General features: G+C 50.3%; 1 long non-coding RNA gene across 1 annotated transcript in view; it reads left to right on the top strand.

The window, feature by feature from the left end:
* The window catches only part of LOC114221847 (uncharacterized), a 458,960-nt gene that overhangs the window by 1,065 nt on the left and 441,998 nt on the right, over positions 1-15,897 (top strand). The gene's annotated exons all lie outside the window — the stretch shown is intronic.

The following is a 15,897-nucleotide window of genomic DNA, read 5'->3' as shown; positions in this document are numbered from 1 at the left end:
CGCGGACCGTGCGCTGTGTCCCGACAGCCCACCCGGCGCCCCCCACGCCCCCGCAGAGGGGACAGTGCCGCGCTCAGGACGCGAGCCCCAGGCCGCCGTGAGCTGGGCTCCCTGCATGGGGCTTCCTGTTGCTAAGCCCCCTGAAACCTTCAGTGGCCCCCAAAGCGGGGAGCCGAGGGGACCATCTGAGTTTAGATTTTTATTATTTTTTTATTTTTAAAAAAGGCACTTTAAAAAAAAAGATTTTATTTATTTATTTTTAAGAGAGAGAGGGAGAACATAAGCAGGGGGAGCAGGGAGCCGGATGCGGGGCTCGATCCCAGGACCCTGAGATCATGACCTGAGCTGAAGGCAGACGCTTAACCGACTGAGCCACCCGGGCGCCCCGAGTCTATATTCTTAAAATTAGCGTTTATTTTCTAGACTAGTTTCAGATTTATGGAAACATGGAGCAGGTAGACCGGAGGGGGCCGGTGTCTACACCCTGTCTCCCCTGTGTTACTGTGTCTAAACCATACCTACCCTGTGTTTCCTATTATTTGTGTGGTTCATTTCTTATCATTAATGAGCCAATATTGATACATCATTATTAGCTGAAGTCCATACTTTTGCAGATTCCCTTAGTTTTTACCTCATGTCCTTTTTCTGCCCCAGGATCCCACGTAGCACTTCGTTGTCCTGTCTCCTAGGCACCTCCTGTCTGTGACAGCCTCTCAGACTGGCTTGTTTTTCTTTCTTCTTTTTTTTTAAATTAATTTTATTTTATTAGGTTAGTCACCATACATTACATCATTAGTTTTTGATGTCGTGTTCCATGATTCATTGTTTGCGTATAACACCCAGTGCTCCACGCAGAACGTGCCCTCCTTAATACCCATCACCAGGCTAACCCATCCCCCCACCCCCTCCCCTCTAGAACCCTCAGTTTGTTTTCAGAGTCCATCATCTCTCCTGGTTCGTCTCCCCCTCCGATTTCCCCCCCTTCTTTTTTCCCTTCCTACTTTTTTTTTTTAAAAACATATAATGTATTATTTGTTTCATGGGTACAGATCTGTGATTCATCAGTCTTACACAATTCACAGTGCAAACCATAGCACATACCCTCCCCAATGTCTATCACCCAGCCACCCCATCCCTCCCACCCCCCACCACTCCAGCAACCCTCAGTTTGTTTCCTGAGATTAAGAGTCCCTTATGGTTTGTCTCCCTCTCTGGTTTCATCTTTTTCCTCCCCTCCGCTATGATCCTATGTCTTGTTTCTCAAATTCATATCAGTGAGGTCATATGATACTTGTTCTCTGATTGACTTATTTCACCTAGCATAATACCCTCTAGTTCCATCCATGTCGTTGCAAATGACAAGGTTTCATGTTTTTTGATGGCTGCATAATATTCCATTGTGTATATATACCACACCTTCTTTATCCATTCATCTGTCGATGGACATCTTGGCTCTTTCCACAGTTTGGCTATTGTGGACATTGCTGCTATAAACATTGGGGTGCACATACCCCTTCGGATCCCTACATTTGTATCTTTGTGGTAAATACCCAGTAGTGCAATTGCTGGGTCATAGGGTAGCTCTATTTTCAACATTTTGAGGAACCTCCATACTGTTTTCCAGAGGGGTTGCACCAGCTTGCATTCCCACCAACGGTGTAGGAGGGTTCCCCTTTCTCTGCATCCTCGTCAACATCTGTCATTTCCTGACTTGTTAATTTTAGCCATTCTGACTGGTGTGAGGTGGTATCTCATGGAGGTTTTGATTTGGATTTCCCTGATGCCGAGTGTTCTTGAGCGCTTTTTCATGTGTCTGTTGGCCATTTGGATGTCTTCTTTGCAGAAATGTCTATTCACGTCTTCTGCCCATTTCTTGATTGGATTATTTGTTCTTTGGGTGTTGAGTTTGATAAGTTCTTTGTGGATTTTGGATACTAGCCCCTTATCTGATGTCATTTGCAAATATCTTCTCCCATTCTGCCGGTTGTCTTCTGGTTTTGTGGACTGTTTCTTTTGCTGTGCAAAAGCTTTTTATCTTAAGGAAGTCCCAATAGTTCATTTTTCCCTTGCTTCCCTTGCCTTTGGCGATGTGTCTAGGAAGAAGTTGCTGCGGCTGAGGTCGAAGAGGTTGCTTCCTGTGTTCTCCTTTAGGATTTTGATGGATTCCTGTCTCACATTTAGGTCTTTCATCCATTTTGAGTCTCTTTTTGTGTGTGGTGTTAAGAAAATGGTCTAGTTTCATTCTTCTGCATGTGGCTGTCCAATTTTCCCAGCACCATTTGTTGAAGAGACTGTCTTTTTTCCATTGGACATTCTTTCCTGCTTTGTCAAAGATTAGTTGACCATACAGTTGAGGGACCATTTCTGGACTCTCTGTTCTGTTCCATTGATCTATGTGTCTGTTTTTGTGCCAGTACCATACTGTCTTGATGATGACAGCTTTGTAATAGAGCTGGAAGTCCGGAATTGTGATGCCGCCAGCTTTGCTTTTCTTTTTCAACATTCCTCTGGCTAATTCGGGGTCTCTTCTGGTTCCATACAAATTTTAGGATTATTTGTTCCATTTCCTTGAAAAAAGTGGATGGTATTTTGAGGGGGATTGCATTAAATGTGTAGATTGCTCTAGATAGCATTGACATCTTCACAATGTTGGTTCTCCCAATCCATGAGCATGGAACGTTTTTCCATTTCTTTGTGTCTTCCTTAATTTCTTTCATGAGTATTTTATAGTTTTCTGAGTACAGATCCTTTGCCTCTTTGGTTAAATTTATTCCTAGGTATCTTATGGTTTTGGGTACAATTGTAAATGGGATCGACTCCTTGATTTGTCTCTCTTCTGTCTTGTTGGTGTATAGGAATGCCACCGATTTCTGTGCATTGATTTTATATCCTGCTACTTGACTGAATTCCTGTATGAGTTCTAGCAGTTTTGGGGTGGAGTCTTTTGGGTTTTACACATAAAGTATCATATCATCTGCAAAGAGTGAGAGTTTGGCTTCTTCTTTGCCGATTCAGATGCCTTTGATATCTTTTTGTTGTCTGATTGCTGTGGCTAGGACTTCTAATACTACGTTGAATAGCAGTGGTGAGAGTGGACATCCCTGCCGTGTTCCTGACCTTAGGGGAAAAGCTCTCAGCTTTTCCCCATTGAGAATGATCTTCGCTGTGGGTCTTTCATAGACAGCTTTTATGATATTGAGGTATGTACCCTCTATCCCTACACTCAGAAGAGTTTTAATCAAGAAAGGATGCTGTACTTTGTCAGATGCTTTTTCTGCATCTATTGAGAGGATCATATGATTCTTGTTCTTTCTTTTGTTAATGTATTGTATCACATTGTTTGATTGGTAGATTTTTGAACCAACCTTGCAGCCCAGAAATAAATCCCACTTGGTTGTGGTGAATAATCCTTTTAACGTAGTGTTGGATCCTATTGGCTAGTATTTTGGTGAGAATTTTTGCATCCATGTTCATGAGGGCTATTGGTCTGTAAATCTTTTTGATGGGGTCTTTCTCTGGTTTTGGGATGAAGGTAATGCTGACCTTTTAAATGAGTTTGGAAGTTTTCCTTCCATTTCTATTTTTTGGAACAGTTTTGTAAGAATAGGTATTAATTCTTCTTTAAATATTTGGTAGAATTCCCCTGGGAAGCCATCTGGCCCTGGGCTTTTGTTGGGAGATTTTTGAATACTGCTTCAATTTCCTTACTGGTTATGGGTCTGTTCAGGTTTTCTATTTCTTCCTGGTTCAGTTTTGGTAGTTTATACGTTTCTAGGAATGCATCCATTTCTTCCAGATTGTCAAATTTTCTGGCATACAGTTGCTCATAATATGTTCTTATAATTGTTTGAATTTCTTTGGTGTTGGTTGTGATCTCTCCTCTTTCATTCATGATTTTATTTATTTGGGTCGTTTCTCTTTTCTTTTTGGTAAGTCTGGCCAGGGGTTTATCAGTCTTATTAATTCTTTCAAAGAACCAGCCCCTAGTTTCGTTGATGTGTTCTACTGTTCTTTTGGTTTCTATTTCATTGCTTTCTGCTCTGACCTTTATTATTTCTCTTCTCCTGCTGGGTTTTGCTTTATTTGCTCTTCTTTCTGCAGCTCCTTTAGGTGTAGGGTTAGGTTGTGTTTTTGAGACCTTTCTTGTTTCTTGAGAAAGGCTTGTATCGCTATATACTTTCCTCTTAGGACCGCCTTTGCTACATCCCAAAGATTTTGAAGAGTTGTATTTTCATTTTCTTTTGTTTCCATGAATTTTTTTAAATCTTCTTTAATTTCCTGGTTGACCCATTCATTCTTTAGTAGGATGCTCTTTAGCTTCCATGTATTTGAGTTCTTTCCGACTTTCCTCTTGTGATTGAGTTCTAGTTTCAAAGCATTGTGGTCTGAAAATATGCAGGGAATGATCCCAATCTTTTGGTACCAGTTGAGACCTGATTTGTGACCTAGGATGCGATCTATTCTGGAGACTGTTCCATGGGCACTAGAGAAGAATATGTATTCTGCTTTGGGATGGAATGTTCTGAATATATCTGTGAAGTCTATTTGGTCCAGTGTATCATTTTTTTCCTTTATTTCCTTGTTGGTCTTTTGCTTAGACGATCTGTCCATTTCAGTCAGGGGGGTGTTAAAGTCCCCCACTATTATTGTATTGTTGTCAGTGTGTTTCTTTGCTTTTGTTATTAATTCTCTTATATAATTGGCTGCTCCCATGTTAGGGGCATAGATATTTACAATTGTTAGATCTTCTTGTTGGACAGACCCTTTAAGTATGATATAGTGTCCTTCCTCATCTCTTATTACAGTCTTTGTTTTAAAATCTAATTTGTCTGATATAAGGATTGCCACCCCAGCTTTCTTTTGGTGTCCATTAGCATGGTAAATGGTTTTCCACCCCCTCACTTTCAATCTGGGGGTGTCTTTGGGTCTAAAATGAGTCTCTTGCAGACAGCATATCGATGGGTCTTGTTTTTTTATCCAATCTGATAGCCTGTGTCTTTTGATTGGGGCATTGAGCCCATTTACATTCAGGGTAACTATTGCAAGATATGAATTTAGCGCCATTGTATTGCCTATAAGGTGACTGTTACTGTATATTGTCTGTGTTCCTTTCTGGTGTATGTTACTTTGAGGCTCTCTCTTTGCTTAGAGAACCCCTTTCAATATTTCCTGGAGGGCTGGTTTCGTCTTTGCAAATTCCTTCAGTTTTTGTTTATCCTGGAAGCTTTTTATCTCTCCTTCAATTTTCAATGATAGCCTAGCTGGATATAGTATTCTTGGCTGCATATTTTTGTTGTTTAGTGCTCTGAAGATATCATGCCAGTCCTTTCTGGCCTGCCAGGTCTTTGTGGATAAGTCTGTTGCCAATCTAATATTTCTACCATTATAGTTTACATATCACTTCTCCTGAGCTGCTTTCAGGATTTTCTCTTTGTCTCTGAGACTTGTAGGTTTTGCTCTTAGATGTCTGGGTGTTGACCTATTTTTATTGATTTTGAGAGGGGTTCTCTGTGCCTCCTGGATCTTGATGCGTGTTTCCTTCCCCACATTAGGGAAGTTCTCTGCTATAATTTGCTCCAATATACCTTCTGCCCCTCTCTCTCTTTCTTCTTCTGGGATCCCAATTATTCTAATGTTGTTTTATCTTATCGTATCACTTATCTCTCGAATTCTGCCCTCGTGATCCAGTAGTTGTTTCTCTCTTTTTCTCAGCCTCTTTATTTTCCATCATTTGGTCTTCTATATCGCTGATTCTCTCTTCTGCCTCATTTATCCTAGCAGTTAGTGCCCCCCATTTTTGATTGCACCTCATTAATAGCCTTTTTGATTTCGTCTGGGTTAGGTTTTAGTTCTTTTATTTCTCCGGAAAGCGATTCTCTAGTATCTTCCAGGCTTTTTTTAAGCCCAGCTAGTATCTTTGTAATCATCTTTGTAATCATCATTCTGAACTCTTGTTCTGATATTTTACTAAGGTCCGTATTGAGTAGGTCCCTGGCAGATGGTACTACCTCTTGTTCTTTTTTTTCCTGAGGTGAGTTTTTTTGTCTTGTCATTTTGTCCAGAGGAGAATAGATGAATGAGAGAACAAAATGTTACCAGGGTAACAATGACCCCAGAAAAATATACACTAAACAAATAGACCCGAAGCGGGGGGGGCGGGGGGAAGAAAGGGAGAGAAAAAAAAAGAATATGATCTGGCTGGTGAATAGATCAGAGCCACACACTAGATTTGGGGCATGTTTTGGTCTGTTAGAAGAAACTGCCTCCCAAAGTTTTACAGAAAGAAAAACTTATGTATGTACAAAAATAAGGGTATATATGATGAATGGATGGAATATGAATGTAAAGATGAAAATTATAAAAGATTTTATAAAAGAGATTGATAAGAAGTTGGTTGAAAAAAGGAGAAAATTTTAAAAAGGGGGGGAGAATGTGATCAGGCAGGAGACTAGAACAAAGCCATACACTAGAGATTTAAAGTATATTTTGGTCTGTTAGAAGAAACTGTATCCCAAAATTTTAAAGAGAGAAAAACTATGTATATATATATGTATACACACACACACACACACACACAAAATAAGGTTAACTACAATGAAGGGATAGAATGTGACTCTAAAAATGAAAATTAAAAAAGATAAAAAAATAAAGAATAGAGAAGATAAGATGTTGGTTGAAAAAGCAAAAAAGAAAAATTAAAAAAAATTAAAAAAATAAAGAAAATTTAAAAAATTAGCTTTGAACGACTAAAGAATCATGGTAAAAAAGCCATGAATTCTATGTGCAGTATTCCCCTAGCGCTGGAGTTCTCCCGTTCTCCTTGATCGGTAAACTTGGTCTTGGCTTGCTGGCTGTTCGTGCTGATCTTCTGGGGGAGGGGCCTGTTGCCGTGGTTCCCAAATGTCTTTGCCGGAGGCGGAATTGCCCCGCCCTTGTCGGTCCAGCCTAAGCAAGCTGCTGGGGTTTGCTCTCCGGAGCTTTTGTTCCCTGCAAGCTCTCGGTACAGCCTTGGAGGACCAGGGTGAAAATGGTGGCCTCCCCATCTCCACCCGGAGGAGCTGAACTCGGGCCCCGCTCCTCAGTGCGCCCCCAGAGAAAAGCAGTCACTCCCGTGTCCCCGGTCTCCGGCCGCACTCCGTGCTCACCCGGCCTGTGACCAGCGTTTCTATCTCTGGCCCCCGACCCCGTGTGGAGTCTCCAAACCCAGCAGATCCCTGCGGTGCGCTCCCGCGCCGCTCCTCCCGGGGGAGGAAGGGGAGTCTCCCCGGCTCTGCCACTTGTTGGGTCCCTGCTGGAGGCGCAGTGGCCCGACTGGGCCGCGGATCACAGTTTATGGCCACCCCGAGCTGAGAGCCCGCGCCTCGGCTCCGTCTCTGCAGCCGGCTTCCCCGCTCCGGTACCTGGGAGCTCTGTCACACTCAGGCACCCCCGGTCTTTCTGTGACCCCGAGGGTCCTGAGACCACACTGTCCCGCGAGGGTTCCACCCCCCGCTTAGCCACTGGAGCGACGTCCCTCCGCGGAGCCGGCTTCCAAAAGGTCCGATTTTGTGCTCCGCGGCTCTAGCACTTGCCAGCAGCGGCCGACGGAGGCCCCTCCGCCGCCGTCTATCCTCCCGAATATCGCCTCGGATTCACGTCTCCGCACGTCCTACCTTCCAGTAGGTGGTCGCTTCTCTGTTCAGAGAGTTGTTGCTACTCTCTTCTTTGATCTCCTGAGTATCCAGGTTGAAGATTTACCCAGGTCTCTCCTGCTTCCTGTCTTTTATTTTTTTATTTTTTTAAAGATTTTTATTTATTTATCTGACAGAGAGACACAGTGAGAGGGAACACAAGCAGGGGGAGTGGGAGAGGGAGAAGCAGGCTTCCCGCGGAGCAGGGAGCCCGATGCGGGGCTCGATCCCAGGACCCTGGGTTCATGACCTGAGCCGAAGGCAGACGCTTAACGACTGAGCCACCCACGTGCCCTGTGCTTCGTCTTTTAGACATATTTCTCATTAATGTCTCCAGCGAATGTGAACCTCTGTGAACGCGGAGGTGACACAACTACAGTTCCCAGCATGCTTCTCTTTCCCACCGCCGCCCTCTCCCACCCTGCTCCTGGGTTCCTGCTGGTGGGGACTTGTAGTCCCAGCCCACAGCTGCGGGTGGCTCGGAAGCACTCTAAAAAGAGGTTTTTCCCATTAGTGGGCCTTGAGCCCACAAATTCCAACTAAAATCTTATGTGACTATTATGTTTACCCTGTTCAGAGATGAATTCCCGCCTTCCAGACCTCCTCAGATCTACTTACAGCTTGTTTTTGATGACCTTGGCAGTCTGAAGGCTCTGGTCAGGTATTTTGGAAGATTTCGCTCTGTTGTGATTTGTCTGAGGTTTTTGTCATGATTAGATTGGGGCAGTAGATTTGGGGGAGGGAATCACAAAGGTAAAGTGCGCTTCTCTCATTGTGGTGAGTGTCCTTGCTGTCTACCTGACTTATCACAGCTGACCTTCACCTTGATCACCTGACTGAGGTCATGATTGTCTCCACTGTTGAGATACTGATTTGTACCCCTGTCCATACTGACTGCTTCTTTGGAAGGAAGTCACCATGCACAACCCACACTGCAGGGCCGTCTTCTGGGGGAGTATCAAATACACTGCTTGGAGTTCTTCTACCTGGAAATTTTGGGAGATTTTTCTTTTCTTCCCATTTGTCTATTTATCCAATCACTTGTGTATGCCAATGTGGACTCATGGGTATTTATTTTAGACTTAAAGCCTGGTGGTGGTTACATGGCTTTTGTTATGTGGATCTCTATTCTCGTCTGTGTTTGGAGTATTTCAAATGAAGTGAAAAAAATGGGATTAGGGCCATCCCTCAGGGCTGAACCAAGCATGTGGACAGTTCCCATGGCACCCTGTGGTGGGGATGGGCTGCCGCTCTGGATATTTCTGACTTTGTCTCTGACCTAGCTCCCTGTCTGGGGTACATCCAGGGCTCCTGGGGCACAGGCCCAGCTTCTGCTGGCATCCCAAAGCTGCCATATTCAGTGCTCTTGCTCAGCTGACACAGACCGAAGCAAGTCTCAGACCTGCTGGACCAGAGCCCTGTGCTCCCAGATGGCCTCCTCCATCAGGCATGCACTCTGTCTCTTACTGGCCAGCAATGTGGGCACCATGGAGGAAAAGGTGACTTTGCAAAGTTCTGGGCTAGAGGACACTGTGCCCCCTGGGTCCCACAGGGATCCTCAGACACATCCACAATTTGTGCCCGGTTTTGGGGATGCTCACAGCCCCAGGGAGGCGTGTCTGTGGGGGCCTGGCCCCCTCTCCTGAGCTCCCCCAGCCTGCTTGGACCACATCCCACCCGGGCCAGTGGATGTGGGTTCACTATCTTGTCTGTCTTGGGGAATTGGGGAACAGTATTGGCTTGGCAGTTAATAAAGGATTTTATTTAAAGAGGGAAGAATCATTCTGGCGAAGTAGACTTGTTCTCAAACTCAAATGACCTATCAAAATTATAAGTTTGGTTTATTTCCATACGACTCTGCAGTTTTGGGGGAATTCACTCTGGAGCCCGGGGAGATGCTGGGCATCCTGGGGGGAAACCTTTTTTCTCTTTCTTCCCTCCTACCAAACCCGGGCAGCCCCCCTGATCCTCGCCTTCAGGCTGCCCCCTCCTGCCACCCCCAGAACCCCCAGTAGGTCCAGATGTGCGCTCTCTTTCTGTATCTCTGCTTCCCCAGGGTATGGTTTCCCACAGGAGCTGCTCTGTGTGCTGTTTGGGCTGCTCCATCCTGTTCCTGGCCAGTGGGACTTTGAGAAAACTCGAGGTAATTGTAGGTTCACATGCAATTGTGAGAAGTAACAGGGAGAAATGCTGGTACCCCCACCTAGTTCCCTATCATAAGGGGCATCATGCAGTTTAATAACATACCATGTTGATACCGATATGATCCACCAACCCTGATTGGACTTCACCAGCTCTGTTTCAAAGCTGTGCCCGGACAGGTGGCCCTTACCTGATTATCGCAGGAGGATTCCGTTTTCCAGAGTGGGGGAGCCAGGCCAGTGCCTGCCTGTGCAGCCTGGCGATTTGATTAGACACACGTCTTTCTGGGAGTGCCCGGTATTAATTATGCTTTCGTGTAAATAGGACAGTGTTTTTCAACTGTCTGTGGCCACAATAACAGCACTGTGTCCCTTCACGTTCCCTCTCTGGCCTATCTGCACCCTCGTGGGTCTGCTACCAGCTGGGGTGTAGGGGGTCTCACGTACATGGGATATGTGGGCGGGGAGGGGGCCGGCTGACCTGGCTGGGCTCTGCGGGGCCTCTCATCACCCCCTCCCCGGCCAGCCTGGGCCTGATCTCACGGTGGCGTGGTGTCCAAGAAAGGGAGTGGGTGTGTGCAGTGCCTCTGGAGCCCTGGCGAGAGCTGATACCCTGAGCTTTACTTTGCGTCTGCAGAGCTACCCCGGTCCCAGGGGCAGAGGGAGACTGTGCTCTGGCTGCAGGGGTGCATTGAGCGGGGCCAGGGTGCGGGGAGGGAGAGCTGCGATCTCTGCTGCGCTGAGCTGCAGGGACATTGGCTGGCGCGGGGGTCCCGGGCAGAGTCCGGGAGGAGAGGCTGGTGTGGGGGTGCGTGCGTGGGTGTGCATGTGTGTGAGGCTGGTGTGGGGGTGCGTGCGTGGGCGTGCATGTGTGTGAGGCTGGTGTGGGGGTGCGTGCGTGGGCGAGCTCACATGAGTGCGCATGGGGAGATACAAGCCCATTTCCAACGTGTCTCGTTTGCGCTCCTGTCAACAACCCTGGGATGCCTCGCAGAAGGCCAGCATCTGAGTCCAGACGGGAGTTGGGGCAGGAGCTCCGGCCCAAAGTCTGCAGTGCTCAGCTGAGTGTGTGTGGCCCAGTGTGCTGTGCAGGAGAGACCCCAAGACGCCTGCACAGAGGCTTGTAGAGTGTTGCTGGGAGCATGTGTGGTTCAGTCCCCACTCTGGAGTGACTGTTCTCCGTGACGGGATCCTATGAGGAGCCGTGGGCACAGTGGGCCACAGTGGGCAACCCAGTCCCCACTCCTTAGACGTGGCCAAGGTCAGTGACCAGCTGCTCCCATCCACCCCACTGGACGCTCCCGACTGAGGGAGGTCTGCAGGGCATCTGGGCCTGCCCTCCTGGGGACAGCGGCTCCTGGCTGATGCTCACCAAGCTGCCCCTCCCCAGGCTGAGGGTCTCAGCCCCCCACGTTCCTGTCTGCTCCAAATCCTCTGCGTTAGCTGGACCCAGTCAGATTCCATGGAGATTTCTTCTCCAAGCACGAAGCAGTTTGCGCCAAGAGAATCTTTTATTAGCAGATAAAAAGTGGGGACTGATTTCTTTTAGTGCTTATGGCTGAGACCCTCGACCCAGAAGATGATTCTGTGGGGAAAGGGATCGTGATGCTACCAGTTTCTCATGAACCCCGATGACCTAACCGTTGTGTGTTAGGGTGCTGAGCAGACGCCGCGGAGAAGGCAGCAGGTGCGTGGACCGCCCCCTGCGCCCGGTGTGGTGGGACATCCTTCTATTTTATGCACCAGCGTGGACACAGCGATGGAGCAACCTGCTCATTGACGGTTTTGCAGGGAACGTGTCTGGCTAACTGTGCAAACGTGTGAATAATGGATTCCAAACATAGATCGAAGTAGAAATTGTGAAAAAGACACCAGATGTTCAGGCAGTTGAAATTTGTGCTTTCTCACAGCCCTTGGATCTCTGTGAGAAGTGTGTCCTCTTCTGTCCTCAGGCTGGAGAAGGGGCGAGGCAATCCCACCTGGAGCTTTCCTGGCACACCTGGGTGAATTGTAACAGCACCCGCCTCAGTCGCGGCCTAGGGAGCTGGCATGTCAGTCAGCTCTCCGGCTTTCAGTGACGTCTGGGTTGCAGAACATGGAGAAAGCAACTTAGAGTGAACATTAATATAAACGTCCGGTTACTGCCCAAAACACCCTCTAACCTTTACTTATTATTTCCGGAAGCCCAGGTGACGATGAGGCATCCCTGCCCAAGGACCCCAGTCCAGGTTGAGTCCCGGCCTCCCCTCCCCAGCTCCAGAGGCGCCATCCCGAGCAACGGTGGCTTCATTCTTGAAGCTTGCTTTCTAAAATGTGCTGCCTTTTAGTGTGGACTTACTTAGAAATGAGACTTTAGAGCTTTATAAAAGTCACAGGCCTGGCTTGGAAGATTTACAAGAACTGGCTGGAAGGGGGAAATCAGTGATACTTGGCTTTCATCAGGTTTTAGTTGCCGTGTGCCTAGAGGGATGTCAGATTTCAAGATATTTGCGTATAGCTCGCTGGCCTTTCTGTGATGTTAATCCTCTGTGTCTGCTCTCCTTGGATCTCCGGCCCCCCATCCCAGCGGGAGTCTGCCTTTAGTGGCTGCCGCCTGGGGAATCCTGCGCTGGGAAGGGAGGCCTCCCCCATTCCCCTGGGCTCTTTGTCCATCCCCACCCCCACAGGAGGGGGGATGGCCTTGCGGGGGAAGGACCCTGGTTTGGGGGGCAGGGGGAGGTGGGTGAGGAAGCTGGACTGGGAGAAGGAGAGGAGACAACTGTCTCCCCCCCAGTGGGTTTCTCCCTGGCTGGGGGAGCACAGAGAGCCCCGGGGTCTCCCCAGGTGGGGGTGGGACAGCAGGAGGGGCCAGCACTTGGGGAGGGGGTGGAGGGAGGTGGCCCTGCTAGACCCTGGACACGAGGCTCCCTTGGGGCAGGGTGGGAATGCCCCCAGCGGGGCTGTGACCCTGGCCTCCCCCCACCCCTATGTCTGGGCATCAAGCCACAGCGAGGCCCCAGGAGTGACATAGGAACCCCGTCCCTCTGATTGAAAGAGAAGGTAGGAAGTACTGTTTCTGGAACGTGTGCTCTGGGAGACTTGCCCCCATTCCTGCTGGCCGAGGCAGCTCCCACCCCAGCCCCATCTGTGAACGTGGACGTGCTCAGGCTTGTCCTTCCTGTGCCGCCCTGGTGGTCACCGACACTGCTCTGCCTCAGTTTGCTCTTCTGTGCGCGGGGCTGGCAGGGAGGGTGTGGGGGCCCCCAGCGGTCACTCACAGGGTGGTACTGCGCCAGCAGTGAGTCCGGGCCTAGAAGGGCAGCTAGTTGTGTGCTGGAGGCAAGGAGGTGCCGGCCTAAAAAGCCGCAAGGGAGGCAGGAGGGGCTGGGGGCAGCAGTGTGGTGCCCGGTCCCCGAGAACAGCATCAGGAGGTGTTGTTGGGTGAGGGTCCTTGTGAGGGAGTGAGGGAGCCAGCAGCAGGAAGTGGCAGAGGGGTGCGGGCAGGGGTCGGTGGGCCAGGGCCAGCCTCACTCTTCAGTCGCTGTTGCACGCACTGAGCCCTAACGGGCTGCTGAGGCCTGTGCAGTGGAGTGAGGGCAGCCCGTGTGGGGGTCCCTAAAATGTGTTAGGGGGATGAGCCAGAAGCATGTAATGTGCTGACCGATGGCATGCAGACAGGATGCCCTGGGCCACAAGGAGCAGGTGTCCCTGGGGTTGGTGACCCTACAGCCTCCTGTGTCCCTGGGACCGGGCCCTCCCCTGCCTTGTGCTGCCAGCCTCACCGTCCCAGGATGTTCGCAGGATGGCGGTGGAGCTGGGCCTGTCTTCCTGTGGCTGGGTTCCAGGTAGGCAGGCAGACAGGGTGCAGGGGCTCCTTCCACTTCAGAGGGACCCCCCTGCAGCCAGGCAGCTCCTCTGCAGGAGATCCCAGGGCTCTGGCAGCAGGCAGGGGGGCTGGCCCGAGAGAGCCCAGGGCCAGCTCCCCTGCCCTGCCCGCCAGCATGGTCCTCGGTCAGTGCCCGCTCAGCCAGGCCCCTGGAGCGATGCCGTTCCCCTTGAAGGGGTAGCCACAGATTAGCGCCATATTTCAGAATTAACGTTTCCTTCAAGCGAACATCAGAAGTCCCATAATTTCATTAGGAGCCATCTAAAACTCCATTTGGCTTTTATTAGTCTGGAAGCTGATCGCGGAGTGGCCCAGAGGGCTGGGTGGCTCGAGAGACAGGAGGAGACTCCTCCCCGAGGGTCACGGCCCTGACCCACAGCCCTGCTCACTGACCAGCCTCTCCTCTCCATGGCTGGCCTTGGGGCTCCCTTGGAGCCTGAGGACTGCTTTCTGTTTTTAACCCCCACGCCCACCTGCAGTGGGACGTTATTTAATGTTAGGAGGTGGTGTGGTGAGTGCTGACGCGGGCCGCAGGTGCACCCGGGACCCTGCGGAGCTCAGCCGGTCAAGGAACAAGTGTGGCAGGATTCCACTCACACCAAGTATCTGAAACAGCCACCATAGACAGGAAGTAGACGGTGGTGGCCAGGGTGAAACTCATGTTTCACAGGGACAGAGTTTCCGTTGGGAAGATGAGACCATCCTGGAGACAGACGGTGGTGATGGCTGCACCCCAGGGTGATGAATTTCATGCCGCTGAACTGTGCACTGAGAAAAATGGCTAAAATGGTAACTTTTATGTTCTGTGTATTTTACCACAACTTAAAAAATAAAAAAATTATGTTTGGCGGGCCCTGGTCAGCTTTGCATTAACAAAGACCCTTGAACCCTCAGTAAACCTGGATCACCAGCCCCGGAGAGGTCAGGCTGCCGGCCATTTGCGCAGGGATGGGGGATGCATGTGGCAGACACGTCCTGGGTGCTGGCTGTCCATGAATTTGGGCATGACCCTTTGACCCTTGCTTCTCCTTTGGTGAATGGGGTTGGCACCCTCAGCATCTCGGGAACCATGGCAGCTGGGGGACAACGAGAGATATGCTGAGGAATGGCTCTGGCCAGTGAGTGTGGTGGCTGCAGTTGAGTGTTTTGTTCTGTCCCAGGGTGAGGTCTCTGTAACTAGGGTGACCACATGCCCCCACTTGGCTGGCTCATCTCAGTTCATGCCAGCACCGTTCCTAAGGCCTTCTGTCCATTCTCCACAGTGTCTCCTTGTGAGGGTGACTCATAGGGCCCTCCTTCGTAGAAGATGCCCTGCTGTGCCCAGCTCCTGTTCTGGTGGAAAGGTTTATGCCCCCAGCTGCGGGGGGCTGTTGTCAGCAGGCCCAAGGTCATGCCCCTTCCCAGAGTGTCAGCCTGAAGCATCCAGCCCAGGTGCCCCTCTGGAGGGCATCCCAGTGGCAGAGCTCCCTACGGGTGGGCTGAGGCCTTTGTGGGGACCAAAGGAAGCCCGGCTCGCCCCCCCCTCGCTGCTCCCCTCCCCCAGAGGGTCCTGCTCAGAGGGTCCCTAGAAACCTCCTGCACAGTAGTCTCCAGGTCAGAGTGGGTCCCTCTGGGCTGGCTTCTGAAGGCAGACCCTGGGGTGAGATTTGGGAGCAGGTGTTGAGGACCGGCCTCTGGAGGGGCGGGAGCCTGGCCTGGCCCGGCCCAAGGTCACTTCTCAGAACTTTGAGCAGCAGTGGGGAGCTGCCCTCGTGGCTGGTTAAAGGGGCAGCCCATGGCGCTGGAGGAACGTGGGGCTCGTAATGACAAGGAGGGCGGGGGCACAGCACTTGGGGCAGTGGATGTTCCCGAGGGAGGCCCCTTGGCAGGAGCTAGAGCCCCCACCCCCACAGCGGGGGCAGAGGAGGCTTCACCTGACCAGAGCTCAGCCTCAGCAGGGGAAGCGAAAGGACCTGAGATGTGGGATGGGGTCCCCAGGGGTCCTGGGATCCTCTGATTCTGTGGCAGAAGGGGCCGGTCCTCCCATTACCGGCTAGTGCTCCGCGCCGCCCCCCCCCCCACTTCCCCGGGCTTGAAAACTGCAGACTTCTGCCCTGCAGGCCCAGGCCTCCCCTGCTGGCCACAGGTCAAGGCCTCTCCCCAGTTTGGGCCTGCAGAGGGCTCACCCCTAAAATGATCCTTGCCTCAGGCTGTAGGACCCTCCGGCCTGTCCAGTCAGGGG

The sequence above is a fragment of the Eumetopias jubatus genome, unplaced genomic scaffold (genome assembly GCF_037043125.1).
Source record: "Eumetopias jubatus isolate StellerSeaLion01/CBP00866 unplaced genomic scaffold, mEumJub1_p1.0 scaffold_17, whole genome shotgun sequence".
In the NCBI taxonomy this organism is placed as follows: Eukaryota; Metazoa; Chordata; class Mammalia; order Carnivora; family Otariidae; genus Eumetopias; species Eumetopias jubatus.
The sequence above is the reverse complement of the archived record's forward strand: the minus strand, read 5'-3'. Positions and strand labels throughout refer to the sequence as shown.